This window comes from Pristis pectinata, chromosome 3 (assembly GCF_009764475.1).
Source record: "Pristis pectinata isolate sPriPec2 chromosome 3, sPriPec2.1.pri, whole genome shotgun sequence".
In the NCBI taxonomy this organism is placed as follows: Eukaryota; Metazoa; Chordata; class Chondrichthyes; order Rhinopristiformes; family Pristidae; genus Pristis; species Pristis pectinata.
In genome coordinates, this window is record NC_067407.1 from 135,736,355 (window position 1) to 135,751,085 (window position 14,731).

Here is a 14,731-nt window from a genome sequence, read left to right on the forward strand (position 1 = left end):
TGTGTTCTTTGTGTTACTGAGAATGTTCTGGGGGCAGCCCGCAAGTGTCGCTACTCTTCCGGCGCCAACATAGCGTGCCCACAGCTCCTAACCTGTACGTCTTTGGAATGTGGGAGGAACCCAGAACACCCAGAGGAGACCCACGCAGACACGGGGAGAACGTACAAACTCCTTACACACAGTGGCTGGAATCGAACCTGGGTTGCTGGCACTGTAATAGCGTTACGCTAACTGCTACACTACCGTGACACTAACTTCACTGATCCCGTTCTAAATATTTTGAAATTCTTGACACTTTCATCTCTCTGCCTCTCATCCAGAATGCCAACATTTTCCCCATTATAACAAAAGCAACATGCTGCAGACACTGGAACCCCTCTGTATAGAGTGAAACAGAGCTAATGTCTATGATCACAGACTGTTTCACGCTCCATGGATTCTACCAGGGTCTTCTTTTTCTCAGGTTTTTGGCATCCACAGTACTTTATTTTGGGTTATTGCTGAATTCACTGTTACTTCTTTTTTCAGAACTACCCACCTTGAAGAAGTTCTGCTCTTCCCTGCAACACAATTTTCATTGTATTTTTGTGGAATCTTGGAACTGGAATTGGTTTATTATTTTTGCTTGTACTGAGGTACAGTGAAAAATTTGTCTTGCATACCATTCATACAGATCAATTCATTACATAGTGAATTGAGATAGTACAGGGTAAAACAATAACAGAATGCAGAGTAAAGTGTCACAGCTACAGAGAAAGTGCAGTGCAGGCAGACAATAAGGTGCAAGGTCAAACAAGGTAGATTGTGAGGTCAAGAGTCCATCTTATTTTACTGGGAAAACATTCAATATTATAACAGATGGAAGCTGTCCTTGAGCCTGGTCGTATGTGCTTTCAGGCTTTTGTATCTTCTGCCTGATGGGAGAAGAGAGAATGACCCAGGTGGGTGGGGTCTTTGATTATGCTGGGTTGTTTTACCAAGGCAGTGAGAGGTGTAGACAGAGTCCATGGAGGGGAGACTGGTTTCCGTGATATACTGAGCTGTGTCCACAATTCTGCCTGGGACTGCAAGAAACTGCAAAGCAGTTGCCGTACCAAGCTGTGATGCATCCAGATAAGATGCTTTCTATGGTGCATCAGTAAAGGTTGGTGAGTGTCAAAGGGGACATGCCAAATTTCTTTAGCCTCCTGAGGAAGTAGAGGTGCTGGTGAGCTTTCTTGGCCGTGGCGTCTACATGGTTGGACCAGGACAGACTATTGGCGATGTTCAATCCCAGGAACTTGAAGCTCTCAACCCTCTCGACCTCAGCACCATTCATGTAGACGGTGCATGTACACCGCCTCCTTTCCTGAATTCAACGACCAGCTCTTTTGTTTTGCTGACATTGAGGGAAAGGTTGTTGTCATGACACCATGTCACTAAGGTCTTGCTGTGTGGAATTTTGCTACTCTTTTCCACATGGTGACATAGACAACAAAATGTTTCAGGAAGTTGCAAAATGGAAATAAAGGGCTTGGAGATGTCCTTGGATCATTAATCGTGCTGTGTAAATGCAAGTTCTTCCGACTGAAGTGAATGAAAAAGAATAATTTTGCCTGGAACAGGCTGCTACAGCATATACAATAGTGGTATTTATGAGTTTAGACACTTGAATACGCAGGGAATGGAGGGATCACGTGCAGGCAGAAGAGATTTAGTTTGGCATCATGGTCGGCACAGACATTGTGGGCCGAAGGGCCTGTTCCTGTGTTTACTCTTCTATATTCTAAAGCCTATCCTATTCTAAAGATATACAGCCTATCAGCTGTTGAGGAACGTTAATCCAGTGATGCCATAATAGGAACAGGCTTAAAGGGGTCGGCATTGATCAGTTCGAGCTGGTCAATGAGACATATGGACTGATATGGATCCCTTTCATACCTGTTCCCCTTACAGCATTGAAGCAGGTTCTTCAGCCCATGCTCACCGTTTTGGTCATGTACACTAATCCCACTTGTCTGTTTCCTTCTAGGCCTTGCCTATTCAAGGGTCTGTCTCAGTGCCTCCTAGATGTAGTAATTACACCCTCTCCTCTGCCAGCGCATTCCAGATAAGAAAATTGTACCTCAGATCCCCTTTAAAACTCTGTCCTCTCATCTAAAACCTGTTTTTGTGCAGTCGGTTCTGGGAGCCTGGGAAACCAGGGTCTAATAATGGGCTGATTTAGAGAGCTGTGTATCACCCAGATCACCCAGACAGAACAAAACCATTTCCTCACTGTAGACTTATTTATCTTGATAAGATATCTTTATTAGTCACATGTACATCAAAATACACAGTGAAATGCATCTTTGCGTAGAGTGTTCTGGGGGCAGCCCACAAGTGTCGCCACGTTTCCGGCGCCAACATAGCATGCCCACAACTTCCTAACCTGTAGGTCTTTGGAATGATGGAGGAAACCAGAGCACCCGGAGGAAACCCACACAACACGGGGAGAACGTACAAACTCCTTACAGACGGCGGTGAAATTGAACCTGGGTCACTAGTGCTGTGTTACACTAACCACTACACTACCGTGCCTGGATCTTCATTGAATTGTCATTGGACGACTCAAACTCTCCATCACCCAGAACCATCCCCAACACTTGGTATTTCCATAAGTGTTTTCCTCACCAAAGGCTGTAATAATTTTGCTGAGAGTGATTACTAGGTTCCATGAATTGAATTAAACGTTCAGGTTGTGGTGGGCTATCACGTGATATCCACCTGTTGTTGAGAACAGGTACTTGAGAGAGCCCACACCATTCGTCTTACAGACTTGACCAGAGCAACAGATCCTATCGCAATGTGACATCAAGTTGTGGAGGTCCTAGTGACAATACACTGTATTCATAAATTATGCAAGTGGGGCTTGGCATTATCTTCATGCGCTGTAGCGAGCATATTGCTTACAATATTTACACTGAGACCACATGTCGCTGATGTGTCATTCCCAAATAATCCATCAGTGGAACTTTTGAGAGGTTAGTACACAGGGCTTTATCTTGCGGTTCAGTCCTATCTTTTTCCAGAACTATTTTAAGACTAAAAGAATTATGGTCACTGGTCCCAAAGTGCTCCCCCTACTGACATTTCAATCACTTGCCCAACCTCATTTCCCAATGGGAGGTTCAGTCTTGTCCCCTCTCGAGCAGGGCCATCGACATATTGCTTGTAAAAACTTCCCTGACCACATTTAACAAATTCTGCATCATTCTGCACTATAGCAGTCCCAGTCAATAGTAGGGAAGGCAAAATCACCTGCTATTACAACCCTACTATTCTTACAGCTATTTGCAATCTCCCTACATATTTGTTCCTTTAATTCCCACTGACTATTGGGGGTTTTCTAGTCCAATCCCATCAGAGTGATCATCCCCTTCTTATTTCTTAAGTTCCACCCATATAGTCTCACTGGACGAATATCCTCTCTAAGTACCGCAGTGATGTTCTCCCTAATCCAAAAAGCAACTCCCCTCCTTTCTTACCCCACCTCTTACCAGATAGGGTACTTCCATTCAATGTTCCCCGAGGTATTTAATCAGGACTTACTAATAAGGGAGAAGTTGAGAGACTGGTTCATGAGCACATTATCTGGACTGTCACTGCAATGTAACAGTGTGGGAAAATCCATCAGGGAGACATCTACATAGACCTTCCCTGCACTTGCAGCATTTGCACGAGCTTGCTGCAATTCCTACAGGAGCACAGTCAGTGCCCTCAGCATGTCCGAGCTCTGCAATCTCCCACCATTTAGATAAAATGCTTGTTCTTTTATTATCCCTGCCCCAATGGACACTCATCTTTTCCCCACATTGTGCTTCCTTTGCCAGATCTTTGCCCACTCACTTAAACTCTCTATCCCCCTCTGTAGCCTCCTCATGTCCTCTTCACTACTCGCTTGCTGACCTATCTTTGTGTTGTCACCAACTTTGGCAACAATCCCTCTGGTGCCTTCGCCACGTCGATCCCTGCGGCACATCACTCCTTACCTCTTGCCACCCAAAATAAAGACTCATTTATGCCTACTCTCTGTTTCCCGTTAGCCAGCCAACCTTCCATGTTATCTCCCGCTACATATGTTTTTCTTGTCTTCAATACCTTTGATCAGATACCTTCCCAAAACCATAGTACAACACTGGTTCCTCCCTATCCACAAAAGGACTCCAATAGACTGGTCAAACCTTTTCCACAAAGCCATGTTGACATGCCCATATTATCTTGAATTTTTCAAAGCACTCTGCTATAAATAACAGCTTCAAACTGTTTCTAACTGGTAATTAGTTTCCTGTTTTTCTGCCAGCTACCCTTTTAAGTAAAGAACTGACATTTGCTGGGACAAGAGACTGCAGATACTGGAGACTGTAGCAAGAAACAAGATGCTGGAGGAACTCAGCGGGTCTGTGCAGGGGAATGGACAGTCGACAGCAATTACATTTGCTGTTTTCCAATCTAATGGAACCTTCCCTGAGTCCAGGGAATTTTTGGAAAATTAATACCAGTGTATCAACTCTCTCATGAGCCACTTGTTTTAAGATCCTCAGATGAAATCTGTCAGACCCAGGGAATTGTCAGCCACCAGCTCCAACAAGTAACACTGTCTTGGTGATTGTATTTCCAATTCCCAGTTTAGAATTATTTCTGTGATGTATTCTGTAATTCTGTATTTACTTGCATCCTGTATAGTGGAGACTGATGCAAATTATCCACTTAATTCATCTGCCATCTCATTTTCCATTTTAAATTCCCTAGATTTGCATTATTAAATATCTACTGAAACGTTATTGATTGTATAGAGAGAAGTCTCTTGTTTTGCAAGCACATTTCCTCTTTCTAAAGCCTACTTTCAATATCTGTAAGGACCCGACATATGACTCTGCATCTAATGGATTTAGGAAGTTGTTTGTTCCTTGAAATGTTTTCTGGCTTTACCAATGAATTAACCATTACATTAGACAAACTCTTGTTTCATGGTTACTAGCTCTTCTAACTACTAGGAACTTGGGAGACTTCCTCACCTTAATTGTTAAGAGAAATGGTAACTGGTTCAATTTTGGATAGGAGATAGAACACAGAACATTACAGCACAGTACAGGCCCTTCGGCCCATAATGTTGTGCCGACATTTTATCCTGCTCTAAGATCTATCTAACCCTTCCCTCCCACATAGCCCCCTATTTCTCTACCATTCATGTGTCTATCTAAGAGTCTGTTAAATGTCCCTAATGTATCTGCCCCCACAACCTCTGCAGGCAATGCGTTCCACGCACCCACTACTCTGTGTAAAAAACTTACCCCTGACATCCCCCTTATATCTTCCTCCAATCACCTTAAAATGATGTCCCCTCATGTTAGCCATTGTCGCCCTGGGAAAAGGTCTCTGACTGTCCAATCAATCTATGCCTCTTATCATCTTGTACACCTCTATCAAGTCACCTCTCATCCTCCTTCTCTCCAAAGAGAACAGCCTTAGCTCACTCAACCTATCCTCATAAGACATGCTCTCCAATCCAGGCAGCATCCTCGTAAGTTTCCTCTGCACCCTCTCTAAAGCTTCCACATCTTTCCCATAATGAGGCAACCAGAACTGAACGCAATACTCCAAGTGTGGTCTAACCAGAGTTCTATAGAGCTGCAACATCACCTTATGGCTCTTGAACTCAATACCCCAACTGATGAAGCCCAACACACCATACACTTTCTTAACAACCCTATCGACCTGCATGGCAACCTTGAGGGATCTATGGACGTGGACCCCAAGATCCCTCTTGTTTCTCCACACTGCTAAGAGTCTTGCTATTAACCTTGTATTCTGCTTTCAAATTCAATCTCCCGAAGTGTATCACTTCACACTTATCCGGGTTGAACTTCATGCGTGAGATGGTGAGATAAAGTCTGTTTCAGGCCAGAAGATGCTGTTCCTTGTGGGGATGAGGGTTCTCTGCAGAGATGTGTTACTTTGAAGCTTGCTGTACATGTGTGGGAACATCTTACAAATTCCTCTCAGCAGGTCTGTGTACTGTGTACTAGAACAGGCTAAACCTTGTGAAAATGAGGGAGCATCTGCTGGAAAGGTAAATGTTCTCATTAATACACAGTAATCCCAAAGCATTTACAGCCAATGTCTCCCAACTCCTCACCCCCTCTCCCCTCCTGTCTCATCACTTCCCTTGTCCTCTTTATACTGGCCATCTCCCCTCATCACTCTGAAGCAGGGTTCTGACCCGAAATTCCTTTCCTCCCACAGGTGCTGCTTGACATGCTGAGCTCTTCCAGCAGATTGTTTGTTTTGAGAGGTGGTTTCTCTTCGAGAGCTTATCTCTATCTAGGGGACTGAGTCTGAATAAAAGGGATCAACCACTTAGTACATGAGATGAGCAGTTTCTTCTCTCAGACAGGAAAATGTTCAGGATTCTCTGCTCCAGAGAGCTGGGCTAATAGGTTTCTAGAGGGTTTTGGCACACTGGCCTTCAGGGTGTTGTGTTGCAGTAGTACTGGACATTGGTGAGGCTGCATTTGGAATACTGCATTCAGTTTTGGTCATCCTGCTACAGGAAAGATGCCATTAAGCTGGAAAGAGTGAAGAAAAGATTTATGAGGATGTTGCCGGGACTTGAGGGACTTGGCTATAGGGAGAAGTTGGGCAGGCTAGGACTTTATTCCTTGGAGTGTAGGAGAATGAGGGGTGATCTTATAGAGGTGTATAACATCATGAGGGGCATAGATAGGGTGAATGCACTCAAGTCTTTTTCCCAGAGTTGGGGAATCAAGAACTAGACGACATAGGTTTAAGGTGAGAGGAGAGAGATTTAATAGGAACCTGAGGGACAACATTTTTACACAGATGGTGGTCAGTATATGGAACGAGCTGCCAGAGGAAGTGGTTGAGGCAGGTACAATAACAACACTTAAAAGACATTTGGACAGGTACATGGATAGGAAAAGTTTAGAACAATATGGGTCAAACACGGGCAAATGGGGCTAGCTTAGATGGGCATCTTGGCCAGCATGAATGAGTTGGGCTGAAGGGCCTGTTTCCGTGCTGTATTACTCTATGACTCTATGACAAGGGCAGAGTGATGCATTTGAGGAAGTTAAACCAGGCCACGACATACACAATAAATGGCGGGGCTCTGGGAACTGCTGTTGAACAGAGAGACCCAAGTACATAGTTCCCTGAAAAATTAGACTGGGTGGTGAAGAAGGTGTATGACGCGTTGTCCTTCATCGACTGGGGCATGGCATACAAGAGCTGGGATGACATGTTACAGCATGGTAGAAGCAGGTACAACTACAATGTTTAAAAGGCATTTGGACAGATAAATGGATAGGAAAGGTTCAGAGTGATATGGACCAAACATAGGCAAATGGGACCAGCTCAGATAGGCACCTTGGTTGTCATGGATGAGTTGGGTCAAAGGGCCTGTTTCCATGCTGTATGTCTCTTATGACCCTACAGTGTTGAGGTAGATAGACTTTTCAGACTGCAGAAGGATCCAAAGTTCCATGGACCCAACAGGAGCTGAAGCCAGAGGTCAAATCAAACACCATCATTGAGTGGTGGACTGGGCTCAAACTGTGTGGCCGAATTCTGCTGCTACTTCTTATGTTCCTGTAAAGCTGGACGTTCGCAGTATATCAGAGCGGAGATGTATCTGGGGCTCCAAGAACATGGGGTGACACAGGGGTAGGATGAGGAGATCTGCTGCCTCACAGCTCCAGGGTCTCAGGTTCAATGCTGAGATCCGCTGCTGTCTGTGTGGAGTTTGCACACTCTCTCTGAGACTGCTCGGGTTTCCTCCCACATCCCAAAGATGTTCAGGTTGATAGGTTAATTGGCCACTGCAATTGGCCTAGTATTTAGAATGTGTAGTAGTTTCTGGGGGGAGTTGTTGATGTGGGAGTAATTTGTCCTGGTCCACATTGACATGATGGCCAAAAAAAGCACACCAATGCCTCTACTTCCTTAGAAGGCTAAGAAAATTTGGCATATCCCTGATGACTCTTACCAAGTTTTTATCGACGCACCATAGAAAGCACCCTATCCGGATACATCACAGCTTGGTACAGCAACAGCTCTGCCTGGGACCGCAAGAAACCACAGAGAGATGTCCTGGAGGAATCGTCCACTCAGTCAGTGTGGGTGGAAGTCAGAAACAAAAGGGAGCGATCACTCTATTGGGAGTATTCTACAGACCCCAGTAGCAGTAGAGATGCTGAGGAGCAGATCGGGAGGCAGAATTTGCAGAGGTGCAAAAATAACAGTGTTGTTGTCGTGGGTGATTGAAACTTCCCTAATATTGATTGACACCTCCTTAGTGTAAAGGGGCTAGATGGGACGGGGTTTGTTCGATGTGTACAGGGAGGATTCCTGACACAGTATGTGGACAGGCTGACTAGAGGCGAGGCCGTACTGGACCTGGTACTAGGCAATGAGCCTGATCAGGTTTCAGATCTCTCAGTGGGAGAGCGTTTTGAAGATAGTGACCATAACTCCTTGACCTTTACCATAGCCTTGGAGAGGGATAGGAGCAGACGATATGGGAAAGTACTTAACTGGGGGAGGGGGATTTATGATGCTATTAGGCTGGAACTTGGTAACATAAATAGGGAACAATTTGGGAACAATGTGGAGGTGCACAGTGTACATTGGGAGGTTGTTTAAGGAATACTTGCATGGGGCTCTGTCCCATTGAGGCAGGGTAAGGATGGTAGAGTGAAGGAACCGTGGTTGACACGAGTTGTAGAATATCTTATCAAGAGGAAGAAAGAAGCTTACCTAAGGTGTAGAAAGCATAGATCAGACAGGGCTCTGGAGAATTACAAGGTAGCCAGGAGGGAGCTTACGAATGACTTAGAGGAGAGCTAGAAGGGGGCATGAGAAGTCCTTGGAGAGTAGGATCAAGGAAAACCCCAAGGTGTTCTACATGTATGTGAAGAATAGGAGGATAACTAGAGTGAGGGTAGGACTGATCAGGGATAAAAGAGGAAACATGTGCCTGGAGTCGGAAGAGGTAGGGGAGGTTCTTAATGAATACTTTGCTTCAGGATTCACCAGAGAGAGAGACCTTGACATTTGTGAGGATGGCGTGCGACAGACTGATATGCTAGGGCATGTCGACGTGAGGAAGAAGGATGTGCTGGAACTATTGAAAAACATTAGGATAAATAAAAGTCACCGGTGCCAGATGGGATATATCCAATGTTATTACGGGAAGCGAGGGAAGAGATTGCTGCACCTTTGGCGATGATCTTTGCGTCCTCACTGGCCACAGGAGTGGTGCCAGATGATTGGAGGGTGGCAAATGTTGTTCCTTTGTTTAAGAAAGGAATTAGGGATAACCCTGGCAATTACAGACCAGTGAGTCTTACTTCAGTGGTGGGCAAGTTACTGGAGAAGATTCTTAGAGACAGGATTTATGGGCATTTGGAGAAGCATAGGCTGATTAGGGACAGTCAACATGGTTTTGTGAGGGGCAGGTCGTGCCTCACGAGCCTGACTGAATTCTTTGAGGATGTGACAAAGCACATCGATGAAGGTCGAGCAGTGGATGTGGTGTACATGGATTTTTGTAAGGCATTTGATAAGGTTCCTCATGGAAGTGCTCCTCAGAAAGTCAGGAGCATTGGGATCAGGGAAACTTGGCTGTGTGGATTTAGAATTGGCTTGCCCATTGAAGACAGGGGCGGTGGTAGATGGAGGTATTCTGTCTGCGAGGTCAGTGACCAGTGGTGTTCCGCAGGGATCTGTTCTGGGACCCCTGCTCTTTGTGATTTTATAAATGACTTGGTGAGATGTGGAAGGGTGGGTTAGTAAGTTTGCTGATGATACAAAGGTTGGTGGTGTTGTGGATAGTGTAAGGTGCTGTAGATTACCACAGGATATTGACAGAATGCAGATCTGGGCTGAGAAGTGGCAGATGGAGTTCAACCTGGAGAAGTGTGAAGTGATACAACTTGGAAGATCTGAATCTGAAGGCAGAATACAAGGTTAATGGCAGGACTCTTAGCAGTGTGGAGGAACAGAGGAATCTTGGGGTCCATGTCCATAGATCCCTCAAGGTTGCCACATGCAGGTAGATAGGGTTGTTAAGAAGGGTATGGTGTGTTGGGCCTTTCATTAGTCGGGGTATGAGTTCAAGAGCCGCGAGGTAATGTTGCAGCTCTATGGAACTCTGGTCAGACCTCACGCTTGGAGTATTGTGTTTCAGTTCTGGTCGCTCATTAGTAGGACGGATGTGGACGCTTTAGAGAGGGTGCAGAGGAGATTTATCAGGATGTTGCCTGGATTGGAGAGCATGTCTTCATGAGGATAGGTTGAGTGAGCTAGGACTTTTCTCTTTGGAGAGAAGGAGGATGAGAGGTGACTTGATAGAGGTGTACAAGATGATGAGAGGCATAGATCGAGTGGACAGTTAGAGACTTTTTCCCAGGGCGAAAATGGCTAACATGAGGGGGCATAATCTTAAGGTGATTGGAGGAAGGTATAAGGGGGATGTCTGGGGTAAGTTTTTTACACAGAGAGTGGTGGGTGCGTGGAACACACTGCCGGCAGAGGTGGTGGGGGCAGATACATTAGGGACATTTAAGAGACTCTCAGATAAACACATGAATGATAGAAAAATAAGGGGCTACGTGGAAGGGAAGGGTTAGATAGATCTTACAGCAGGATAAAATGTTGGCACAACATTGTGGGCCAAAGGGCCTGTACTGTGCTGTAGTGTTCTAGAGTTCTGAACGCAGCCCAGTCAATTGTGCAAACCAACCTCCCTTCCATTGACTCCGTCTACACTTTCTACTGCCTCGGGAAAGCAGCTAAAATAATCAAGGACCTCTCCCACCCTGGACATTGTCTCTTCTTCCCTCCTCCTATCGAGCAGAAAATACAAAATCTCAAGAGCACATACCACCAGGCTCAAGGAGAGCGTTTATCCCGCTGTTATCAGACTCCTGAACGGACCTGTCACAGGATAAAAGATGAACTGTTGCACTCCTGATCACCCAATCTACCTCGTCGTGGCCCTTGCACTTTATTTGCCAACCTGCACTGCACTTTCTCTGTAACTGTATGTCATCCATGCAGATCATTTCGTCACATCAGTGCATTGAGGTGGTACTAGGGACAGAATGCAGAACAAAGTTTTTCACTGTACCTCAGTATATGTGACAATAATAAACCAATTTACCAATTTACTTACAAGAAAGAAGACAAACCCAGTTGTAGTAACTACCTCATATCCTAATACTATATTCTGTTTTCTTTTTACTACCCCAATGTAATTACGTACGGAATGATCTATCTGGATTGTACGCAAAAAAAAAGCTATTCAGTGTATCTCGGTACATGTGACAATAATAAACAGTTATCAATACCAATATATCCCCTGGTAGCCTCATCATGTACTCTTCAGCATTTACTTGCTGACCTGTCTTTGTGTTAGGTTCCTCTGTTCCAGTTTTACATGGGAGAGAAAAGAGATACTTGGAATTCTAATTATGTCCTTCTGTAAACAGTGGGTGCTGACTGGTGCAACGCCAGCAGGTTTCTACTGCCTGTTTTTCTGAAAATGCTGAACTGACCAACTGGAGCCGGGTTTGGAGGTGGCTTCAACTCTTCTTTCCACTTCATTGTCCCACTGAGGGGCCAGAGACTCAATATAAGGAGATGGCTGCTTCAGCAAGGCCTTTCAATGGTCCCACATGCTAGGCTGCTCCAGAAGGTTGGATCACATGGGATACAGAGTGAGGTAGCCGATTGGGCAATTGGCTTGGTGGTAGGAGGCAAAAGGTAGTGGTGGAGGGATGTTTGTCAGATTGGAGGCCTGTGACCAGTGGTGTGCCGTAGGGATCAGAGCTGGGTCCCCTGTTGTTTGTCATGTATGTTAACGATTTAGTCATAGAGTTATAAAACACGGAAACTGTCCCTTCAGCCCAACCTGTCCATGCCTTCCTGAGCTAGTCCCATATGCCTGCCTGTTCTCCTATCCAGGAACATGTCCAAATGTCTTTTAACTGTTCTAATTGTACCCACCTCTACCACTTCCTCTGGCAGCTTGTTCCATATACCCACCGCCCTCTGCGTGAAAAATGGACCTCTCAGGTCCCCTTTAAATCTTTCCAATTTCACCTCAAACCTATGCCCTCAAGTCAGATAAGAGGCATAGATCGCTTTTCCCAGGGCGACAATGGCTAACACGAGGGGACATAATTTTAAGGTGATTGGAGGGTATAAGGGGGACGTCAGAGGTAAGTTTTTTACACATAGTGATGGGTGCGTGGAACGCTCTGCCGGCAGAGTTTGTGGGGGCAGATACATTAGGGACGTTTAAGACACTCTTAGATGGATACATGAATGATAGAAAAATAGGGGGCTATGTGGGAGGGATGGGTTAGATAGATCTTAGAGCAGGATAAAATGTCAGTGCAACATTGAGGGTCGAAAGGCCTGTACTGTGCTGTAGCGTTCTATGTTTTATGTTCAGAATCCACTACCCTGGGAAAAACACTGTGACACTCCACCTTATGTATGTCCTCATAATTTTGTAAAGCTCTATGAGGTCACCCCTCAGCCTCCTTTGCTCCAGGGAAAATACATAGAACATAGAACATTACAGCACAGTACAGGCCCTTCGGCCCACGATGTTGTGCCAACATTTTATCCTGCTCTAATGGCTATCTAACCCCTCCCTCCCACATAGCTCTCCATTTCTCTATCATTCATGTGGTCCCAGAAAACAGTCCCAGCCTATCCAGTCTCTCCTCCTAACTCAAGCCCTCCGGTCCCAGCAATATCCTTGTGAATCTTCTCTGCACCCTCTCTAGCTTAATCACATCCTTCTTGTAGTGTAGAAAACAGAACTGCACACAGTACTCCAGGTGTGGTCTCACCAACATCCTATACGACTGTAACCTGGCATCCCAACTCTTGTGCCCTGTCCGATGAAGGCAAGCATGAGATGTAAGCAATATGATGAGTAAGTTTGTGAATGACACCTAAATTGTAATGGGCAATGAAGAAGGTTGTCTAAGGTTACAACTGGGTCTAATTCAAAGGGAAAATGTGCTGAGGAGTGGCGGGTTGAGCTTAACTCAGACAAGTGTAAAGTCATGCATTTTGGGAAGTTAAGAAATGGCTGGGCCTACACAGTGAGTGGCACAACCATGGGGAGTGTTGTTGAACAGAGGGGTCAAGGGGTACAAGTGCATAGTTCACTGAAAGTGGAAACACGGGTAGACAGGGTGGTGAAGAAGGCATCTGGCTCATTGCCTTCATCAGTGCCATTGAGTACAAGTGTTGGGGTGCCACGTTACAGGTGTACAAGACATTGGTGACTGTATGTCTCCATGACTCTATGATATCCCCTCTAAACTTAGAACCATAGAACCATAGAACACTACAGCACAGAAAACAGGCCATTTGGCCCCTCTAGTCTGTGCCAAAACTTTATTCCTCCAGTCCCACTGACCTGCACCCAGTCCATAACCCTCCAGACCTCTCCCATCCATGCATCTATCCAATTTATTCTTAAAACTTAAGAGTGAGCCCGCATTTACTACGTCAGATAGTAGTCCGTTCCACACTCCCACCACTCTCTGAGTGATGTTCCCCCTAAATCTTCCCCCTGTCACCCTAAAGCCATGTCCTCTCATATTTATCTCACCTAATCTAGGTGGAAAGAGAGCCTACTCACATTTACTCTGTCTATACCCCTCATAATTTTGTAAACCTCTATCAAATCTCCCCTCATTCTTCTGCGCTCCAAGGAATAAAGTCCTAGCCAGTTCAATCTTTCCCTGTAACTCAACTCCTGAAGACCCAGCAACATTCTAGTAAATCTCCTCTGCACTCTTTCAATCTTACTGACATCCTTCCTATAGTTAGGTGACCAGAACTGCACACACTACTCCAAATTTGCCCTCACCAATGTCTTATACAACCTCACCATAACATCCCAACTCCTATACTCAATACTTTGATTTATAAATGCCAGGATGCCAAAAGCCTTTTTTACAACCCTGTCTACCTGTGACTCTACTTTCAAGGAATTATGTATCTGAACTCCCAGATCCCTTTGTTCCTCCGCACTCCTCAGTGTCCTACCATTTACTGTGTATGTCCTCCCTTGATTTGTCCTTCCAAAATGCAACACCTCACACTTGTCTGCATTAAATTCCATCTGCCATGTTCTGGCCCATTCTTCCATTTGTTTCAGATCCCTCTGCAAGCTTTGAAAGCCTTCCTCGCTGTCCACTACACCTCCAATCTTAGTGTCATCAGCAAACTTGCTGATCCAACTTACCACAGTATTATCTAGATCATTGATATAGACAACAAACAACAACGGCCCCAGCACAGATCCCTGAGGCACACCACTAGTCACAGGCCTCCAGTCTGAGAAACAATCATCCACTACCACTCTCTGTCTTCTCCCACACAGCCAATTTCGAATCCAGTTTACAACCTCTCCATGGATACCTAGTGTCTGAACCTTCTGAATTAACCTCCCATGTGGGACCTTGTCAAAGGCCTTACTAAAGTCCATGTAGACAACATCCACAGCCTTTCCTTCATCTACTTTCTTAGTAACCTCCTTGAAAAGCTCTACAAGATTCGTTAAACATGATCTACCACGCAGAAAGCCATGCTGACTATCCTTAATCAGCCCTTGGCTGTCCAAATACCTGTATACCCAATCTCTCAGAAACCTTCCAAT

The 14,731-nt window shown here is 45.2% G+C and overlaps 1 protein-coding gene across 1 annotated transcript in view; it reads right to left on the reverse strand.

Moving 5' to 3' along the window:
* The window catches only part of LOC127568883 (keratinocyte-associated protein 3), a 440,350-nt gene that overhangs the window by 228,403 nt on the left and 197,216 nt on the right, over positions 1-14,731 (reverse strand). The gene's annotated exons all lie outside the window — the stretch shown is intronic.